Here is a 20,265-nt window from a genome sequence, read left to right as displayed (position 1 = left end):
TACCTGGGAAACCATAGAGATATTTGCTTTTTTGTGAATGTACATTTGGAAAAAAAATAAGATGGATGTTTCCCAGATGTTGTGAGCCAGGGTCAAACATCCAGGTGCTTTCAATTACTTAAGAAGCAGGAGATTCTATTTTGACAGAGCATCTTCACATATAACTTAAATTCCATGATTTGGGAAGTTTACGAAGACAAAGTAGAAATAGCCTGTACTAATTTGTTTCATCAGGCAATCTCTCCAATTACAGAGCCTTTAACTAACATGCCGGAAATCTTACAGTCCTCAGGATGCAAAGTGTAGAGAAGCCTCATTGGGTTTCTTTTTATTCCATTTCCTCCTTTAGTATCAATTTTTCCCTACTTGACCAGTTTTAACCAAAGTAAATATTTTAACATATCTCCCTCCTGAAATATAAAGTAACAACAAATTTTTTGACAGTGACCATTTTTCCTTTTTTACCCTGTGCTTTAAAAATATTCTTTTCTTTGAATCAGTTCAGATACTAGAGCATCTGTTTTAAATATACTGCTTTGGGTAGATTTTTTTTCCTCCCACATTCTTGTTAAGTGATACATTGGCTTTATTGGGTCATCTTGAAATGATGTCTGCTTCTTTCAAATATGAAAACATATATGAAAGAATGGCGGTATTACTGTTAATTAAATACTATGTTTACACATATATGTTTGTGGTCGAAGATTTAAGACTTACATGAGCACTCTGAGGTACTAGCTCATTCCTAGGAGGGACGGGGGAAGAAAAGATGAGCTTCTGTTGTACCAGTAACATTTTATTTCTTTAACAGAAGAAATTATCTGAAGCAACCATGACATATTATTAACATCTATTAATAGGGTATAGAGGTCATCTGCAGCTGAACCACGGGAATCTACCCCAAAAACCAACAGCACACTTTACACACTGTATGTTAGCCAATTTGACAATAAATTATATTTTAAAAAAAAGAACAGCCACAGAAACCTTAGAAATAAAGCTACTGCTGAATTCATAAGAAGTGTAAAGGCATAAAACATGAGACTAATGAATGTCATCAGATAGAAGGTGTCATGGTACAATGTTGTGGGGAAAAAAACTGGCTTTGAATCCCAGCTCTGTCACTTTGTAGATACACCATAGGTTGAGCTCTTGAATCTCTCTGAGCCTCAATTTCTCCATTTGTAAAAGGAGTACAAGGATATTTACTTTGTGGGTTATAAAGAATATTATGTAGCTATACACATAGAGAATAAAACCATTATCAAACCTTTACATCATCTATCTAGAGTGATGATCAATTTGTCATTAAAGTCTGAAATTCACTTCTAAGATGATTTCTAAGTTTATTGAATTTTTTAAAAATTTCCAACTAACAAATTTCAATATACCTCATCGAAACACTATATTTATAAAGCAATCCAAGTGCTGAGGTGCTATTGTGAAAGCGGGTAATATAATAAAGGATCTGAGTACCTAGAAGAATTAAAATTGAATATGGAAAAATGAAAACAGACTCTATATTAAGATAGGGCTACTGGGAAAAACTATCTGTTTAAAGATTTTTAATGTTTGTGGAAAAAAAAGAGGAAATCAATAGAACGAACTAGGCAGAGAGGACAGAGAAGGAAAATTAATCATTGCTTTTGCAGATGTTGTCACATTTAATACTCTTGCCCAAAGTTACACAGCTATTGAGTGGGAGAACTAAGCTTCAAAGCTAGGCTTGATTTCATTCCCAAATCCATATTTTTAATTATTCTACAAAAGTATTCCCTTTCTGGAACCTAATTCTAACCAACACAGAGGAATCTGCTGGTTAAGGGGAGGTGATTATTATATACAAGTTTACAGAGAGAACCTACCAATGAAATCTCCAAGTCACTTCATCCTTGAATTCTGGAAAATGTGAGAAAAAATGTGATTCTAATATTTAAAAAGGTAAATTCTGCAAACCCTAGACTAAGAAATTTTATTACTGACTCTTATCAAGAGGGCAACGTGTAACCACTGAAAAAGAAATCCATGATCACTACAGCCATTATGGTTCCATAAAATGAGCCATGGTAAACTAATCTCATTTTTCTTTTAACAGATTTACGATAGGCTGATCGGGAAAAGGCAGTAGAAAACACTTATCTGTGCTTCAGTAGGACGCATGACAAAATCTCTCATTCAATCACTCAATTCACAATTATTGAACCCTATACCTGGCAGATATGCCCATGTTGACATTTAAACAGCCCAGTCCATCCATGCTTCATATAGCACACTTGCCAGAATCTGTCCACATATTTCCAATGGTGCCCGTCCCTAAGTTTCTTCCATCCATTCCTTTGATTAACGGACTCCTGCTCACCCTTTGAGATTCAGGAGTCACTGCCTCCAGGAAGCCTTCCCCGATGCCCTGAAGCAGTCCCTCACACACAGCTGTCCTGTGTACAACCAGAGTTTCTTGTGCGCATATTTATCCAAGCACCTACCCTAGTGATTTGCAGTTGTTTGTTTACTTGCCCCCCTAACTCTCTGGATTATAATCAGCCTACTGGCAGGAACCAGTATCTGTGTTCTATCTATGTTGCCAGCAGAAAGTAAGTGTTCAATAAATATTGCTTGGGAAAAAAATGTATTAGGCAGTATTGGAAGTCGTGCCAGACTTGACATAGTAAACATGAATAAGCTTCCTCCCTTTCACTGATCAATTTCCACATTTATTCAAGAGTTTCTTTCGCACTTGTCTTGACCTAACTATCAGACAGCTGCTCACTTTTGGGCGCTCCTTTTCAGTTCCCCTTCTAGGTCACCTTACCCATATAACTTACAGACCAACTTCTTTCTTCTTTGGATTGCCCAATAATTAAGTGTTGAATCAGAACAGACACATACAGAAAGCAGCCCAATACATTTCTACAAAACAAACAAATATTTGAAGTCTAACCCATAGGAAGCAATTTCCTAGTGGTTTCCGTAATTAGCTAAGAGCATTCTCATCCCGAATGTTTCTCAGGAGGTTGAATGGAGGAGCGAGTTCTAACAACACTTACTATATACCTGCTAGGCTAAGCACTGTACATGTTTTACTTCTTTACTTTGATCCTTATATGATTCAAGATCAATCATTTTGTTTTAGAGATGAGGAAACAGGTGAAGGAAGGAGAAGTGAATTGGTACCTCCAGCTATTTAGGGGCAGAATTTGGACCCCAGTGCTCGGATCCCAAGCCAGGTTACATTCTATAACTTACTGCCTTCAAGCCACAGTTTCGTTCCTAGGGCAGCAGCCCAGCAGGGTGCAGGAGGGACTTCTATCACCTTCAGTTTCTATCAGACTGTTTGAAATTTCAAAGCATTTTGTTTTCAAATATTAAAGCTTTGTAAGAAGGGATGATAGGGCTTGGGTTTCCACCTACAAACATTATGCCCTTCGTGTCCCTCAACACAACTTGTTTGCTAAAATGCACAGAGGTAAGATAGCCCAGAGGGTTAAGACAACTTTTTATTTGTTTGCTCTCTTTCACTAGAAGGGAGCTATCTTCTCCAAGTCCCTGATGGTCAGTAGCAACTCATGCAGCCGAATTGCTGCACACCTGGCTCCCCAGGACAGCAGACACAACTCCCATCCAGTGAATGGCATTTCAAATCCCAGAAGAACCATGACTATTCCAGGATACTCAGTACCCACCCGTGTGAAGACTCAGACTTCAAAACCATTGACCCATGACTTGTATGCCAACCTGCCTTAAAATCCTTGTGGTAACTGACTTGAGAAGGCCAAGATACATAACATCACTTCAGGCTAGAATATACAAGGGCACACAAGAATAGAGAATTTATATAAAAGGCAGATATTTTTCTATTCTCCTCGTCTATAGCTGATTGTTCAAGGTTCTAATAGAGTTTGAGTCTCCTCTGATTGGAGTGTAGCAGCCCAAGCTTCCAACTGGAAACTGGCATCTCTGTAATGAAACACACACAAGACACAGAAGAGCTTGAGACAGTAACAAAGCACCAACATCTTTTGTTGGTCAGTAACATCTGCTTACAAGGAGCAATGGCTGGATCTGGGATAGTTAAGAGTTCAAAAGAACTAAACCTTGACTGATTTTTTTTTTTAGTTTATTTATTTATTTTGAGAAAGAGAGAAAGAAGGGGAGGGCAGAGGGAGAGAGAGAATCCCAAGCAACCTCCACACTCTCAGGGTAGAGCCTGACACAGGGCTTGAACTCAGGAACCATGAGATCATGACCTGAGCTGAAATCAAGAGTCAGACGTTTAACCCACTGAGCTGCCCAGATGCCCCACCCTTGCCTGATTATTCAAAGTTCTGTAAAATACTTCTGGATTACAGTGACATCTGGCCATCAGTTCCCCAATTATCTTGTCCATGTCTTACTAGAAAGACTGTGAAGACACTGGGGAAAAGGTGAAAACTGATCATGAACCAAAACTAAATCAAATAAGTACTTTCCCATTTAGATTAATTCTTTTATCTGCCTAGAAATACAGGATGTTTGTCCTTCATCTTCATCATTAAAAGTGTTCCCAGAATGAATTTGATCGTGAACTTCTTTTGATTAATTTTCTTCAAGAACATTTTCCTGTCCTGCAGTTGAATAGTTCCTACTGTTACATTTGTTTTGGGTCTCTTCTGCAGGATCACAGGCTTTACCTATGAGGAAGCTCTGGGTCTGTCTTCCATACCTATCATTTTTCTTTTACATTATTATCCTTTTCTTGTACGTTCTGCAGGAACATGTCCATTTTGTATTGCACTATATCGATGAGCTTTTCCATGATCCTAATTCTCCCCCTCTCTCTGTCCTTATATGTAGAATTTAAGATGTTTTTGGATTCTTTGTGGTCATTCTTTTTCTTAACTGGCGACTTCACATATGCCCACTGCCCACTAAAATGTCAGAAGACACTCAGTGATTATATCCAAATGATTATATCCAAATTACCTATCAGGAGTGGAGGCAAGAAATTCACACTTCCAACTATCTAAACAATCAGAAAATGAGGGCTCCTGGGTGGCTCAGTCGGTTAAGTGTCAAACTTTGGCTCAGGTCATGATCTCACGGTTCATGAGTTTGAGTCCCGCATCTGGCTCTGTGCTGACAGCTCAGAGCCTGGAGCCTGCTTCAGATTCTGTGTCTCACTCCATTGTGTGCTCTCTCTCTCTCAAAAATAAATGAACATTAAAAAAATTAAACAATCAGAAAATGTACATCCAAAAAATTGTTTTCAGAAAAATTCGCATTAATACCTCCATATGATTTTTGTACAAACAGCTAACACAAGGGAGAAAAAGAAGTAAAATAATGGGAGGGGCGCACTGTTTCATACCCAACTCTATGATAATCAGAGAAAAACAGTATAAGAATTTCAAGACAATCACTTGTAATATTCCAAAGCATTGCAAAGGTAAAAGTAAAGAAAACATAGTCCATAGAGCAAAAGATAGAAAATGAAAAAAAAAAAAAAAAAAGACTAATGGGAAAGTATAGAAAATCCCAGAAATAAGAAAAAATAAATTAACTATAATAAAATGGAAATTGAATCACTTTCCCTAGGAAATAAAAAGCCTCTCAGATGTGTCAGAAAACAAAGTACAGCCATATTCCATTTCTATGAAACAAATTCAAAGCAAAAGTAATATTAAAATGGCTATAATAAAGACATGGTCAAAGATATGAAGTTATTGCTAGCAAAAACAAAGCAATGATCACAATATTAATATCAGATAAATTTGAATTAAAGGCAAAAAAACATGAATTGGGTCTAAAAAAGCAATTCATATTAACAAAAGATCTATTTAAAATGAATAATATTCATGACAGTGTTTACACATTTTAATAAAACACAAAAAGAAATAAATACTAACATAAGCACAACAGTATTGAAATATTTTAGCACGATTTTGGTCAATCTACTAAAAACTTTTAACAAACTGTTGCTACTGATTGAGACCAATATATGGCACTTGAGGTACTTTAGTGATTTTTAGTCTATATGAATACAAGTTCCAGAAGGATCCTCAAATCAGCTGAAGGGGTAGCCTCAAATAAGCTAAATCTTATAGTTCTGAAAGAAAGAGTGCCCAGATGTTTTAAAAGCCTGAAGAGTTGTGTGATCAAATATTCATGCTGATTTAAAGCATATGCTGCATCCTATAGAATAATATCCCAATCATGCAGAATTTTGTCTCCCAACTGCCTTCTCTAGGTGCTTCACTATTTCTAGGGATGAGGTACATGGTAACACCAGTGAATTTCTTAGGCACAGATCTTTGACATACTTCTTTTACCATTCCCAGTCAGATGAAATATTGTATGGAATACCATGACCATGGACAGTCCAGTCTATAAATCCACAGAGGAGTGCTGTCAGGGTGAGGCACATCTCTGTCAGAAATCTGTATGTATTCTTTAAAAATAAACTGCTGCATGCTCTATGATGGTGATGGCAGGTCACATTGGAAATGGTGCCTTATCAGGGCCTCAACATTGGTCTCACTTATTGATAAGGTAGACTATCATCAGGGTAACCACCAAATTAACCTTGATAAAATGAAATCTACATTTCTGAGTCCATGCATAACCTCCACCTCTGCCAATATGGCCACTTAGTGCATAAACCCACCAAACAAGCCATTTGAGGACGGGGTGGGGAGAGATTGATATCCAAAGGATGGGCCATCTTGTCTACCTGATTGTTGAGATCTTCCTCTATAGTGGTTACTATCTGATGAGATACAAATATCTTCAAACTCTTTGGCCATTCTGTGAGGTCCATCCACATATCTCATATTACCAATTCTGTTCTAAGTCCCAGACATACAGTATGAACAGAGTTTATTCCTACCATTTGGAATGCATATAACTCACTAAACACCAGAAAGTATATTCATTTCCTCCAGCAGGAATATCATGTTTGGAATACCAGCTGCAATCAGAGATACCACTGATGGTAAGTTTAGTAGTCCACTTTAGTAATACCACTGCATACAGCCTCTTACCATTTTCTCAATCTCCACTTACAGTCAAGCTGACAGGTTATTTTCCTTAAATGAGAGGGCAACATTGCACAAGAATTCCCATGCTGAGGGTCTGATTCTAGGGCTACTTTTTGTGCCACATACCAGAGTCCTGACAATAAACAGAATTCTCTCCAGTAGCTCAAATGAGACTTTAATGAAAGTGCTACTTACAAATATATGGGAAGTATTAAGAAATGTCAAGGTACTCTGAAATTAGCATTAATAGGGAGCCATTGCCACCCCTAGGCTGAGAGACAAGGGGAGAACTAGTGTTACTGGGGCCCAGTGAGAAGAGAGTCACCAGTATCGAACTGTACTCATGCACAGTTATAGCTATTGTCAAAGATATAGCATTGAAGCAGTTGGAATCAAGGAATAAATATTCTGATATCTCTCTCATACCACTTTCTGACCTCCATCAGCTAAATCCAATTTGAAGTGAGACAACATAGTCTTGGTGATACAGTGGGGAAAGGTTACTCTTCTAGGTTAAACAACAACACAGAGAAGGTAGACAATGGGTATAAGGGTGAGGAGACAGAATAATCAGCACAGAAATGCATAAACAAAAAGCTTATGTGGCCCTGCTTTCAGATAACAAGGACTAAACTAATGATCTACCTAGAATGTGTAGCACTCATTGTATGAAGATACTTCTACAAGTTATTTTCATAGTGATTTATAGTGAACGACTACAGTTTGGTTAGCCCAACCCAACACCTTTTCTGGGAATTCCACCCTCCTTTTACAAGTCCATCTATGCAGTCTGAAGAGCTGAATAGGCCAGTAAAAGTAGGGTCAAGAATAATGCAGATGTGCAGTGAGAACATGGGAAAAAATGGAGAAAGAAGACATAGAAAGCAATTCCTTCGCAGTTTATTCCTGAAGTACAGCATCATATTGCCCTTGAATACCATAAGATTCCCTAGAATCCTTCAACAACATGGGTTTGAACTACACGGGTCCACTCATACAGGAATTTTTTTTCAGTAAATACAGCACAGTACTGTAAACGTGTTTTCTCTTCCTTATGATTTTCTTAATAATGTTTTCTGTTCTCTAGCATACTTTATTGTAAGACTACAGTACATGATACATACAACATATAAAATATGTGTTGATCTGCCTTTTATGTTATCAAGAGGTTTCCAGTCAACTGTAGACTATTAAGTTTTGAAGGAGTCAAAAGTTATACACAGATTTTCGACTGCATGCAGGATCACCAGACTTAACCTCCCTGTTATTCAAGGGTCACTTTTTCCTTAAGTTTAATTGGAGTTTGGTTTCTGTTACCTAGAATTCTAACGAATAGATCATCATTATGAATGCATAGTTAGATTTAACACATCTTTACACATTAATATAGCATATCAATTTGAACTTGTATCAATGTTTCCTTCTCAATCTCAGGTGATTCTTTTTGAAAAAAATATGAGAAATTAATGAAAAGAAAAAGAACACTACATATATTGGTTGAACAGAGAGGAGTCAAAGAAAAGAAATTGGGAGATAAGTGTGCTATAGTTTTTCTACTACAAAAGGAGAAAACCTATTATATCTATATAAGCAATTCTAGGAATAGATCCCTGCAACTGTACATTAAATTTCATGTGGAAGGTAGACAATCTTTGAATTATCTCAATTCCTACCTGGCAGTGTGTCTGACTCACAACTAGTTTGATTTTACTTTCTCAGTGTACTCGCATTTCAGAAACTACCAGAGACCTTTTTCCTTCTCAAACCCTTATGAAAGTCTACATACTCCCCACTGGGAGAACACAAATAAAATGGATATTCTTGAGGAAAAAAGTTGTTGAGAAAATGACTTTTCAATGGGGTTTGAATCCACAAGCTTTCTCTGCCACAACTCCCCATCTCAGATTTCTATACCAAGATCTTAGCTTAAAACACTTATGCACTAAAATAAATATCCTCGAGAAAATAACATTATCTTAATGTTCTCTCCTAAATCCAAGATTACTTCAGGAAAAGTAAGTTAATTTAATGTCAGAATTGGCCACAGAAATTCAGTTTGAGTGTATGTTGAAAAAACATTATTAGACTCCAATCCTGACCCAAGAAAGGTTAAAACGGTTTTGCTTGGTTGGTTGTGTTTAGTTGGCAGGGGAATGTTTATTCTCCCTCCATACTCCTATCATAAAACACATTGATCATTGTCGATAGCCATTTGGATTTACTATTTACATTTGAGAGATATTGCAATATTGAGCCGGGAAGTCTCTATCATAGGAGGGAAATTATTTGGATCATAAATAGTTGTTTACTAATAAATCCAGCTTATTCATCTGTTTTCTGTTTATGTTACTAATTATCAGAGTTAAATGAGTGTTTTTGTTTAGACAGATTCTGATTCTTGAGTCTCCTTCAGGCAAATTTTGAATACCAGAGGGTTTTTTTTTTTCACCAACCATCGCAAGCAAATATTTAGCCTAATTTCCAAATTTATTATTGCATTGTGATTCCTGCCACCTTATCTTTTCCTGATTTCATGGAAGGAACATAAAAATAAGGACATTTTAAATCCAATGGAACAAACATTGTATATTTTCATGTGCCAAGCCTGCGCTAGTCATTTAGAGTAAAAAAAATGAATACAGTTCCTGATCTATCTGGAGATGAAGGGAAAGCAGAAGTCCCACAAGTATTGACCTCTATTGTCCACAAAGGCAAGACAATTGCTAAGAGTAGAGAGCAATGGGGAAGAAAGCAGATGCAAGGGAAAGGACATAAAGAGAGCAGTAAAATTTGGGATTTGCCATTAAAAAAAGGGCAAGCATTAACTGAGTACTATGTGCCATCCAGTGGATAAATTTCTTTAACATACATTTTTTAATCCTTAAAACAATCTTTTGATGTAGGTACCACTGTTCTCATTTTAGAAATTAATTAATGGAGAATCAGAGAGGTTAAAAGACTTTCCCAAGGTCATACAGCCTAGTGAATTGTAGAATTGGGATACAACCTGCTACCTATAAAAGGAATCGTCTAGAAAACAAGCAAAGAACTGCTGAATGGCAGTAAGTGCCATGTTAAATTTAACATCTATGAATTTACAGTAATACAAATTTGCAGAACTATGCTATTTTTTCCAACAAGGCTTGGCAACTCAGGAAAAGGAATGCAGAAAGCTAATTGTTGAAGTGGTCTAGGACTGACTGAGAATTGACATGGTTGATGTGGGTAAAGCATAGTTGTGATAAAAGAATTGAATGTACTGAAAAATCCTTTGGAAATGAATGTTAGGTTACAAAGGAGACAGGTGTCTGGCCAGCTCAGTAGTAGAGCATTGACTCTTGATCTTGGGGTCATGAGTTTGAGCCCCATGTTGGATATAGAGATTACTTTTAAAAATGTAGAGTTAATGGCACAGAACGGATCATCCATACAATCATTATCCATAGATGATGTGGAAAGATGGGAGGAACTGAGATGGAGAAGATTAGCCAAGTGCTAATATTTTGGATGGATGGTGGGGAAATGACCAGGAAAGTTGGTATATGACAGCAAGCAGTAGGGTGGAGGGTAATGAGCTTAAATGGAAAAAGCCTAGTGGAGAGGGTTTTTATAAGATGGTGGAGAAATGGAGGTGGCAATAGTAAGCTGGAAAGATACCAACACTACCTTCTGGTCCTAAGGTGCATAAGCTTTGTGAAAGTAAACAGCCACAGCCACTTATATGAGCTTCAGGTCTTCTCAGGAAAGACCCAGATTTCATTAAAGGCAAAGAAGTAGAGGCGTACTCAGGCAAGAGATTGAAAATATGAAGATAGGTGTTGCTGGCTATGGAGCAGCCATTCTAGAAAGAACAGCAAAATAGTTTGGGAGGTGAAGAAATAAGTGGTTAGTTCGAAAGTAAGGAAGCAGCAAGTACAATAGAAATTTAACTTATGCTGTAACTGACTACAACAGAATGAGAAGCATGGAGGATCAGGTCTCAACAGTCTTTCTGAGAAAGGTAATCATCAGTCACAGTAGCCAGAAGACTTAACTCACTTGACTGAGTTGATGGTAAATCCGGAACCTATAGATAAAACTAGCTACTGGATGAGCTTCCATTTATTAAAAGAATATTATGTACCAAGTATTATTTGTATTGATTTCACTTAAACCTTACAAAAGTCTGTGAGTTAAGTATAACTATTCTAAATTTACAAATTGAAAACAGAGGCTTAAAGAGACTAACATAGCAAAGCCAGGATCCAAAATTTAACAGAGATTGCTACCAGTGGCTCATGAACTGTAATAGGCTGGAAACATAATTTGAATGTTTTGTTTGGCTCTCATATTCTCAAAGGAAATACATATAGGTCAGTAGCTAGAAGAGTTCTATCTAGACCACCTTACTTGTTTTTAATGTTATTGCATTACTCCTGTGGGCATCTAAATTTGCTAGCCTTATTTAAACTAAATGGGTCTGACTCCATATTTTATGTACTCTACAGTATTTAACAAGAAAAGGCAGATTCCATTTTCAGCCATGACAGAGTAACCACCCTAAACAAATCTAAAATTAGAAGAAATATATAAGGCAACTGCTTTCAGGTACCGAACCACAAGCAATGTAGGATCATGATCCTTAAGAGAAGGAAAATGCAGATGAATGACATACTTTCCCTAGATTTCTGCCTGGAGACAATTTCCAGATGACTGAGTAGAGAGGTGAAGTCCAAGCAGAGCACAGCAGTCTCACTGAGCTAATGAGGTAGGAACCAGAGTTTGGAGCTACTAAGGCAGCTGGAATTTGCATCATGGTTCAAGAGAAGTAATTGCACAGAGGAGGGGTCCTGAAGTCTGCATGGGGTGCCCAGTGGGTTACTGGACAAGGCTAGGCTATATATTCACAGGATGAGACTCCACAATGTCCAGCAAAGCATAGATAATGCAGGATTGAGGGTTGACTGGAGGCAAGAGAGATCATACAGAATTGAGAGATATGAGATTCCTAGTCCAGCCAGTGTGGAGAGGCCTTGTTAAGAATGCCATAAATGTCATGTCTTAGAAACAAGGACCATAACCTTAAGTAAAAACCACATTCTAAGAATAAGAAGAGCAAGGGTCAAAAATACTTGAAAGCATAACGGTTAAAAATTTCTAAAATTGGTGACAACCATAAACCTTCAGATCTAAGAAACCCAGCAAACTCCAAGTAGTATAAACTAAAAAAAATTTAAATCAAACCTGGTATATTACAGTCAAACTACTACAGAGAAAACTTTATAGGAGCTATAGAAGAAAAAAGGGCATTAAATACAGAAAAACAAGGGTAAAAATGATGTCTGATTTTCTATCATAAACTATGGAGGATAAAACACAAAGGAATGTCATCTTAAAATGCTAAACAAACAAAAGAAGCCTACCTAAAATTATTTAACCAGTGAATATATCCTCTAAAAACAAAACTGAAATAAAGATATTTTCAGATAGAATAAATATGAGAATTTGTATCCAGGCCTGCACTATAAGAAATGCTAAGGTAAAGAAGTTTTTTAGACTGAAGGAAATGACATATCAGAGAAAGAACTGTGTTGACACAAAGGAATAAATAACACTGTGAATGATAAATACTCGAGCTAATATAAAGACTAGCACTTTTCCTCCTTAATTTCTGTGAAAGACAATTGACAACTAAAAGCAAAAATAATGGCATTGTGTTGTGGGGTTGATATCATATATAGAGGCAAAATATATGATGACAACAGCAAAAAAAAAAGTAAAGATAAATGGAATTATTTTACAGAAAACAACTCCATTTACAATATTATCAAAAAATAAATTAAATACTTGGGAATACATTTCTAAAAAGAAGTTCAAGATTTGACCACTGAAAACTACAGCACATCATTAAAATACGTTAAAGACCTAAATGAAAGGAAAGACATTCCATGTTCATGGATTGGAAGACATAATATTGTTACAAGGGAAATTCTCTACAAATTGATCTATAGAGTCAATGAATTCCCTAACACAATCCCAGTTGCCTTCTATTTTTGCAGAAATTAACAAAATGATCATATGAAAATTCTAAGAATTCAGAATAGTCAAAACATTATAAAACAACTACAAAGTTGGAGGACCCACACTTCCCAATTTTAAAACTTACTACAAAGCCATAGTAATCAAAATTGTATGACACTTACATTGGCATAGACATACAGATCAATAGAATAGAATTGAAAGTCTAGAAATAAAGCTATAAATACATTTATGGCCAATTGATTTTTTTTTTGAGTGCCAAGACAATTCAATCTGAAAGAATAGACTTTTCAACAAATATTGCTGAGAGAACTGTACATTCACATACAAAAGAATGAATTTAGACCACTACTTCACACCACATTAAAAATTAACTCAAAACAGATCACAGACCTAAATGTAAGAGCTAAAACTATAAATCTCTTAGGAGAAAGAATAGCACAAGTCTTCATGACTTGGATTAGGCAATGAATTCTTAGATATGACACTAAAAGCTCCAAAAACAAAGAAAAAAAACCCACATAAATTACACTTTATAAAAATGTAAAACATATGTGCTTCAAAAGACACTAGCAAGAAAGTGAAAAAATCCACAGAAAGGGAGAAAACATTTGCATACCATATACTCAATAAGGTACTTGTATCCAGGATACATAAGCACTCTCACAATTCAACAAATAACCCAACTGAAAAAAAATGTACAAAGGATTTGAACAGACATTTCTCCAAAGATAACATATAAATATGCCAATAAGCACATGGGAATATGCTCAATGTCATTAGCCATCAGGAAATGCAAATAAAAACCATAATGAGATACCACTTCACACACAATAGGATGGTTATAATTTAAAAAAATACACAATAACAAGTGAGGATATAGAAAAATTAGAACCCTTGAACATTGCTGGTGGGACTGTAAAATAGCGTAGCCACTTTAGAAAATAGTTTGACAGTTCTTCAAAAATCTAATCATATGATCCAGAAATTCCACTCCTAGGTATATGACAAGAAAATTGAAAATATATGTTCACACAAAAACTTGCATGCAACATTTATAGTAGAATTATTCATAATGGCCAAAAAGTGTAAATCATCCCAAGTCTATCAACTGATGAATGGATAAACAAAATGTGGTTTATACACACAATGGAATATTATTCAGCCATAAAAAGAAATGAGGTGCTAATATATGCCTCAACATGGACAAACCTTGAAAACATTATGCTCAGTGAAATGGACAGGGAGCTTCTTTTAGGAAAATGAAAATGTTTTGGAATTAATGGTGATGTTTATACAACTCTCTGAATATATTAAAATCTACTGAATTATACACTTGCTGGGGGTAAATTTAATGGTATTTGAATTATATCTCAATTTTAAAATTGGAGAACTTTGTAGTAAGATGTAAAATAAAGGCTGTTTTATTTGGGACAGGAAAACTCCCTAAACTAATCCATAAAATTCATGTAGGTCCAAAAAAATCTTAATAGGACTTTTTTTTCACTCGACAAAATGATTGTAAATTTTTTTTGAGAAAATAAACATGAAAGAATCATCTTCAAAAATCTGCAAAATATTACAAAACTTAAGTTGGTTGACATTGAATTAGCTCTCCTAGATGTTATTTGTGTGTGTGTCCAAATACTACAATGTCTAAAGGCATATGCAGAGAGATACTTTTCAATTTTTCATTTTTAAAATAATGCAAATATATTAATTTCATAATAATAAAACAGTAAATCTAGCAAAAAAAAAGAAAATTAAAAAATAAATAATCTATGTAGCTCCTTCTCCACTATTAGTTTATTCTATTTTAGGCTAAAAATCCCTCTTCAATGTATCTGCATCTGCATAATTTCAAGTCACTTTTTCAGCCTTGTTGATTTTCTCTTAATATAGGTTAATTTATGAACAGCCTCCCTAGAATTTGGCACCTAACCTGAATACATTCAATGTGGACTTATTGGCACACAATAAACATTTATTTTCTTGGTTATTCTGGTTATTTCATTTACATAAATGCATCCTAGAACCATATTACCCCTTTGGGGCAGTTAATGAACAAAGTTTACTGATATTGGGTCAAAGACGAGTGCCTGAAGCCCCATATCTTATTCATAATCAGTACTGCTAAGCCAAAAACTATCTTTATCATCTTGTCCCATGTGCAGTGATATTTGGAATAAAGTATATGACCTTACCTAATTCCATCAAATTTCATCTTGATCTAGTTGTCCCAATCCTTTGTATTTGATGCAATCATTCAAGGTATTCATTAACTCCTCCAGCTCCGTGATATCTAAAAATTTGTAAGGAACGATCCTTAGACCATGATCTGAGTCATTTATGAAAAGAATATCAGGGCATCTTGGGGGACACAGACTGAAGATAATATGAAAATCTCCTTATGCGTTAGTTAATTCCCACTGTATCTGGCATCTAGCCCAAAGGTGCTCAGACCCTAGTTTACCTAAGAGTCACCTGGGTAGCTTAAAAATTCTCTGGGCTCGGGGCGCCTGGGTGGCGCAGTCGGTTAAGCGTCCGACTTCAGCCAGGTCACGATCTCGCGGTCCGTGAGTTCGAGCCCCGCGTCAGGCTCTGGGCTGATGGCTCGGAGCCTGGAGCCTGTTTCCGATTCTGTGTCTCCCTCTCTCTCTGCCCCTCCCCCGTTCATGCTATGTCTCTCTCTGTCCCAAAAATAAATAAAAAACGTTGAAAAAAAAAAAAATTCTCTGGGCTCACCTGTAGGGATTCTGATTCAATAGGTTTAGAATGAGGTTTAATTAAAACTAACATCCACAGAACTACCTTTAGATTTAACTAAGTCTGTATATTTCTCTTTATTGATTATAAATATATAGGAGAGGTCCTATCATACACATTGCTGAAGGCAAGATGAAGTGTCTATTGAGTTTACTCCACCCACCACTTGGCTCCACGTTAAAGAAAAGAATAGAGTTAATGTGCAAGAAAACCCCTGTTGCCTTCTTTTTTTATTTTTTATTTTTTATTTTTTTAAATTTTTTTTCAACGTTTTTTATTTATTTTTGGGACAGAGAGAGACAGAGCATGAACGGGGGAGGGGCAGAGAGAGAGGGAGACACAGAATCGGAAACAGGCTCCAGGCTCCGAGCCATCAGCCCAGAGCCTGACGCGGGGCTCGAACTCACGGACCGCGAGATCGTGACCTGGCTGAAGTCGGACGCTTAACCGACTGCGCCACCCAGGCGCCCCCCTGTTGCCTTCTTATGAACAATGTTGCCTTTGTGTTCACAAACCCTTTCCTAATAATCAATCCTAGAAGTTTATTTTCATACATTTTAATTTAATGACCAAATATCTGGAGGGGGGACTAGTATATGCCAAATATTATGCTAATCTATATTCCCACCTGTGGTAAGAGTTCTTCTTTGCACCCATGTTCACATTGGGTCTTTTAATTCTTCCTTGTATTTAGTCTGATAAGATAGAATAAATATATTTGCATATTTTTAACTTATATTTTTATTATCTTCAATAATGAAGATAAATATTTTTTCATATTTTTCTTGGGCCATTGCAAATTCCCCATTGATTCTCATATATAAGTTGCTGTGTTTATTTTTTCTAATAAACATGTAATTTATCACTGTTATATTTAATGTTACAGGGGTTGCAAAGTTTTCTCCATTTTCTGTTTCTCTGTTCCCCTTTGTTGTCTTTTAACCTTTTTATGATTTTTCTCCTTTATAGAAAATATGTTTCAAATTCTTATGCAGACAAAGCCAACAATCTTTTCATTATGGTTTCTGCCATTGTTTGAAACCATGCTTTGAGGCACCTGGGTGGCTCAGTTGGTTAGTCACCTGACTCTTGATTTCGGCTCAGGTCATGATCTCACGGTTTGTGAGATGGAGCCTTGCATCAGGCTGTGCATTGACATCTCAGAACCTGCTTGGGATTCTCTTTCCCTGTCGCTCTCTGCTCCTCCCCGCCCTCTCAAAATAAATAAATCAACTTGAAAAAAAAGAAACCGTGCTTTAAATATCTTCTTCCAAGATTATGTAAATATTCAATTATATTATCTTTAGAATATAATCTTTTATGTTTTATATATTTAAATTTTATATATCATTTTATCAGTTATATATTCCCATAATTCTTTAAAAATATAATCCTTCAAAAATCTGGATCAGGAATGTTAATTAGTATTGTTCAAATACTAAAAATTGAGGAATTGTGTAAATGTATAATAAGATGAGATTAGTTGATTATGTAGAACTTGCATGAGAAAGAACATTATGGCACATGAGATTTTGGTTTAAAGGGATATTTTCTTATATGAAATTATTCATAATTTAATGTTCAGTGAAACAAAGCAAGACTACACATAGACACACACATGCATTCATGAAGTCCAAAGCTAAAACTATATGCTGTGTTGAATTCTATTAACTTTGAGGTAAATAGGAAAATATGGTAAAGTATCAACTATTTGGTTTTAGATGACTTGCATAATATTTGGAAGTTATTTAGAAATGTTTGTTTCCAAATATAACTGTGCTGCTATTGTGAGTCATCAATACCCAAACCAAGTCAATAATATACTTGCCATAAATAAGCATGAGTTTAACTATTTCTAAGTGTCATATGCAAATATAAATATACTATCACGTTTTACTGATATGGGGTCAGCATGCTTCTGCACTTAAATTTCCACATTTAAATGACTTTTAATAGTCAATTAAAAACACAATTCTGGCATAAGAGTTTCAACAACATGAAGATGTTGGTGGCTTATTATGTCGGGGTCCCCAAGACCCCAGGTTTGATGATCTGCTGGGAGGACTCAGAACACTCAGCACAAGGCCATACTCATGACTACGATTTATTACAGCAAAAATATCAAAGCAAAATCAAAGAAAAGACCAGAGGAATCATGAAAGCTTCGAAGAGTTTTCTCCCAGTGGAGTCACAGGAGAAGCACTTAATTCCCCAGCAATGTGCTGTGACAACACATGTAAAATGTTGTCTACCAACGAAGTTTATTAGAAACTCAGCACACGGGGTTTTTACTGGGGGCCAGTCACACAGGCCCCCTCTGCCTAGCATGTGCTGAAATTCCAGATTCCCAAAAGGAAAGCAAGCATTCAGCAGAAACCACATTGCTTGTACAAACTGTCTAGGCACAGTGAGCCACTCTTAACAGTTCTGTGAATGGTGGCCATTTTCCAGAAATCCAAGTTTCCAGATGCCAGTCAAGTGCCAACTTGCAAATTGGCATTTCCAAGGATAGCAGTTTCTAGCCTGCTTTCTTAATTCTTTTCCGCACACATGGGTACAAGTTATCATGTTACCAGATATAGGAATCACATACACACACATTAGTCTCATTCATACCCAAATAAAGTTAAACAAAGAAAAGTAAATGCATGAAGTTTACCCTAAAATTCATTTTTATTGGGCCCCAAAATAAATTATTCCAGAAGCGACCAACTCAAAAGGGATCAGAAATTAAAATATCATAAAGTTTTTTTCTCAAGGGGTAAAATTAATGCACATTTGTTACAGAAAATGGGGAAAACTCAGAAAAATATTAAAGAAATAAGATTCACCAAAACCCTCAGTCATAGATTTTACCATTGCTGACCTTTTCTATTCATGTACATCTATTAACGTAGTTGATACCGTACTTACTATTAAATTTTAGTTTAGTTACCTTCATTTTTCTATGTCACTAAAAGTTCCCACTAAACGTTTTTCATCATGGAAAATACTTCATCCCTAGGTATAATTTTTAAAGTCTTCTCCTTTCTGTTGGATAGGTTGTTTCCTGTCATTAATATTTTTTTTTAAACCCTCATAAAACCTTTCAATGGCTTCCAACTGCTCTTGGAATAAAGGTCAGAATCTTTAATATGGTCAACAAGGCCCCACGTGATCCGGGGCTCCCTTCCCTCTGCAACTCTAGTTTACTCTCTGTCTGCCCTCAGTTACCGTGGCCTTCCCGGAGTTCCTCAAATGTGCCACTGTCTCCCACTTCATGGTTTACACATGTGTCGGTAGCCCCTACTTTCTATACTGTAATTAGCACAGTCATTTAATTAATTAATTAAGTCTGCACATTTTTAAAAATATGTATCTCCCATAATAGGCAGTAATCCCCATGAAGGCAGAGCATGTATCTGTCTTGTCCACTGATGTATTCCTTCCCAGTGCTAAACGTTATCCCTGGAATATACACATGCAAAAATAATTGTGGAATTAAAGAATAGATGCATAAATAATAGGATTCTACCTTTAAGTCAATTTTCAATCACTTAGTATATTTGATAACTTTGTTCATTGGATGCCCACATTTCTTGAGTTATCATTAAATATTTCCTTTTTGTAGGATTTTCATTTCCTCATTATACTTCTTCATTATCTATTATGGTAAATAATTAAAACCATTTAATTCTGTACATATTCATCTTACAGACCCTTTACTGAACTATTCTATTAATTCTAGTAATTTTTAGATGTATTGTGTAGATTTTTCTCCAAATCACAATGACTATGACTTACACTTTAAGCAACACCGTTATATTTTATCACTTATTATATTATTCATATTCATTCCTGGTCATTAGATTTCAATTTTGAATCAATACTATTTTGTATAGTATTTTTAAAATTTTCCTTATGGATGGGTTTTTTGCTTAATCTGTTTGTAAAAATCAATCTCTCTGTCTTTTAGCATGTGCTCTTTCGAACTTCTGGAGGCTTCATTATAGATAAAGGTGTTTACCTACAGATTTTATTTTTTAATCGGGATGTTGGGCGAAAACTGAGTGGAGAGAAAGGATTTTCTTCTTTGTAGAAGAACTGAGAGGTCTGGACTCTCTTGTAGGGCACCAGGTCAAAGACACTCCATTTGGGGGATGTGAGCCAGTTCCTACAACTGGGTAATAGGGTGAGGGTAACAAGATAGATGCCCTGGAGGGTCCAGGAAATGGAGAATAGGTTTAATTTATGAATCCTGGAAATAGTCATATCTGATATCCAGCATTTTCTTCTCTATACTGCATCTAGTATTATTTAGGTATCTGGTATTGTGAGTAGAGTTTTGTTTAAATGTTTCAGCCTCAGCTAACTTCTGGGTGCTAATCGATGGGCCTATCTCCCCATTTGGGTTGCAGCCCTCCAGAGTGAGCTGCAGTGGCCTTCGGAAGCCAGTTCAGAAATAATAAGAAGTTATTATCCAAAGATC

At 36.0% G+C, this 20,265-nt stretch overlaps 1 protein-coding gene across 14 annotated transcripts in view; it reads right to left on the bottom strand.

Annotated features, from left to right (window-relative positions):
• LPAR1 (lysophosphatidic acid receptor 1) overlaps positions 1–20,265 on the bottom strand; it is a 355,096-nt gene that overhangs the window by 197,639 nt on the left and 137,192 nt on the right. For 7 of the 14 annotated variants that reach the window (XM_058694573.1, XM_058694572.1, XM_058694583.1 and 4 more), the window contains one exon: positions 15,236–15,333. The exons of 2 other annotated variants lie outside the window; for them this stretch is intronic. The gene's annotated coding sequence lies outside the window, so the exon portion shown is untranslated. Of the gene's footprint in view, positions 1–15,235; positions 15,334–16,425; positions 16,493–20,265 lie in introns of all 14 variants that reach the window. 5 more of the 14 variants (XM_058694577.1, XM_058694571.1, XM_058694580.1 and 2 more) reach the window with 1 other exon arrangement.

Source organism: Neofelis nebulosa, chromosome 12 (assembly GCF_028018385.1).
Source record: "Neofelis nebulosa isolate mNeoNeb1 chromosome 12, mNeoNeb1.pri, whole genome shotgun sequence".
Lineage (NCBI taxonomy): Eukaryota > Metazoa > Chordata > Mammalia > Carnivora > Felidae > Neofelis > Neofelis nebulosa.
This window is presented reverse-complemented; position numbering and strand designations above follow the sequence as displayed.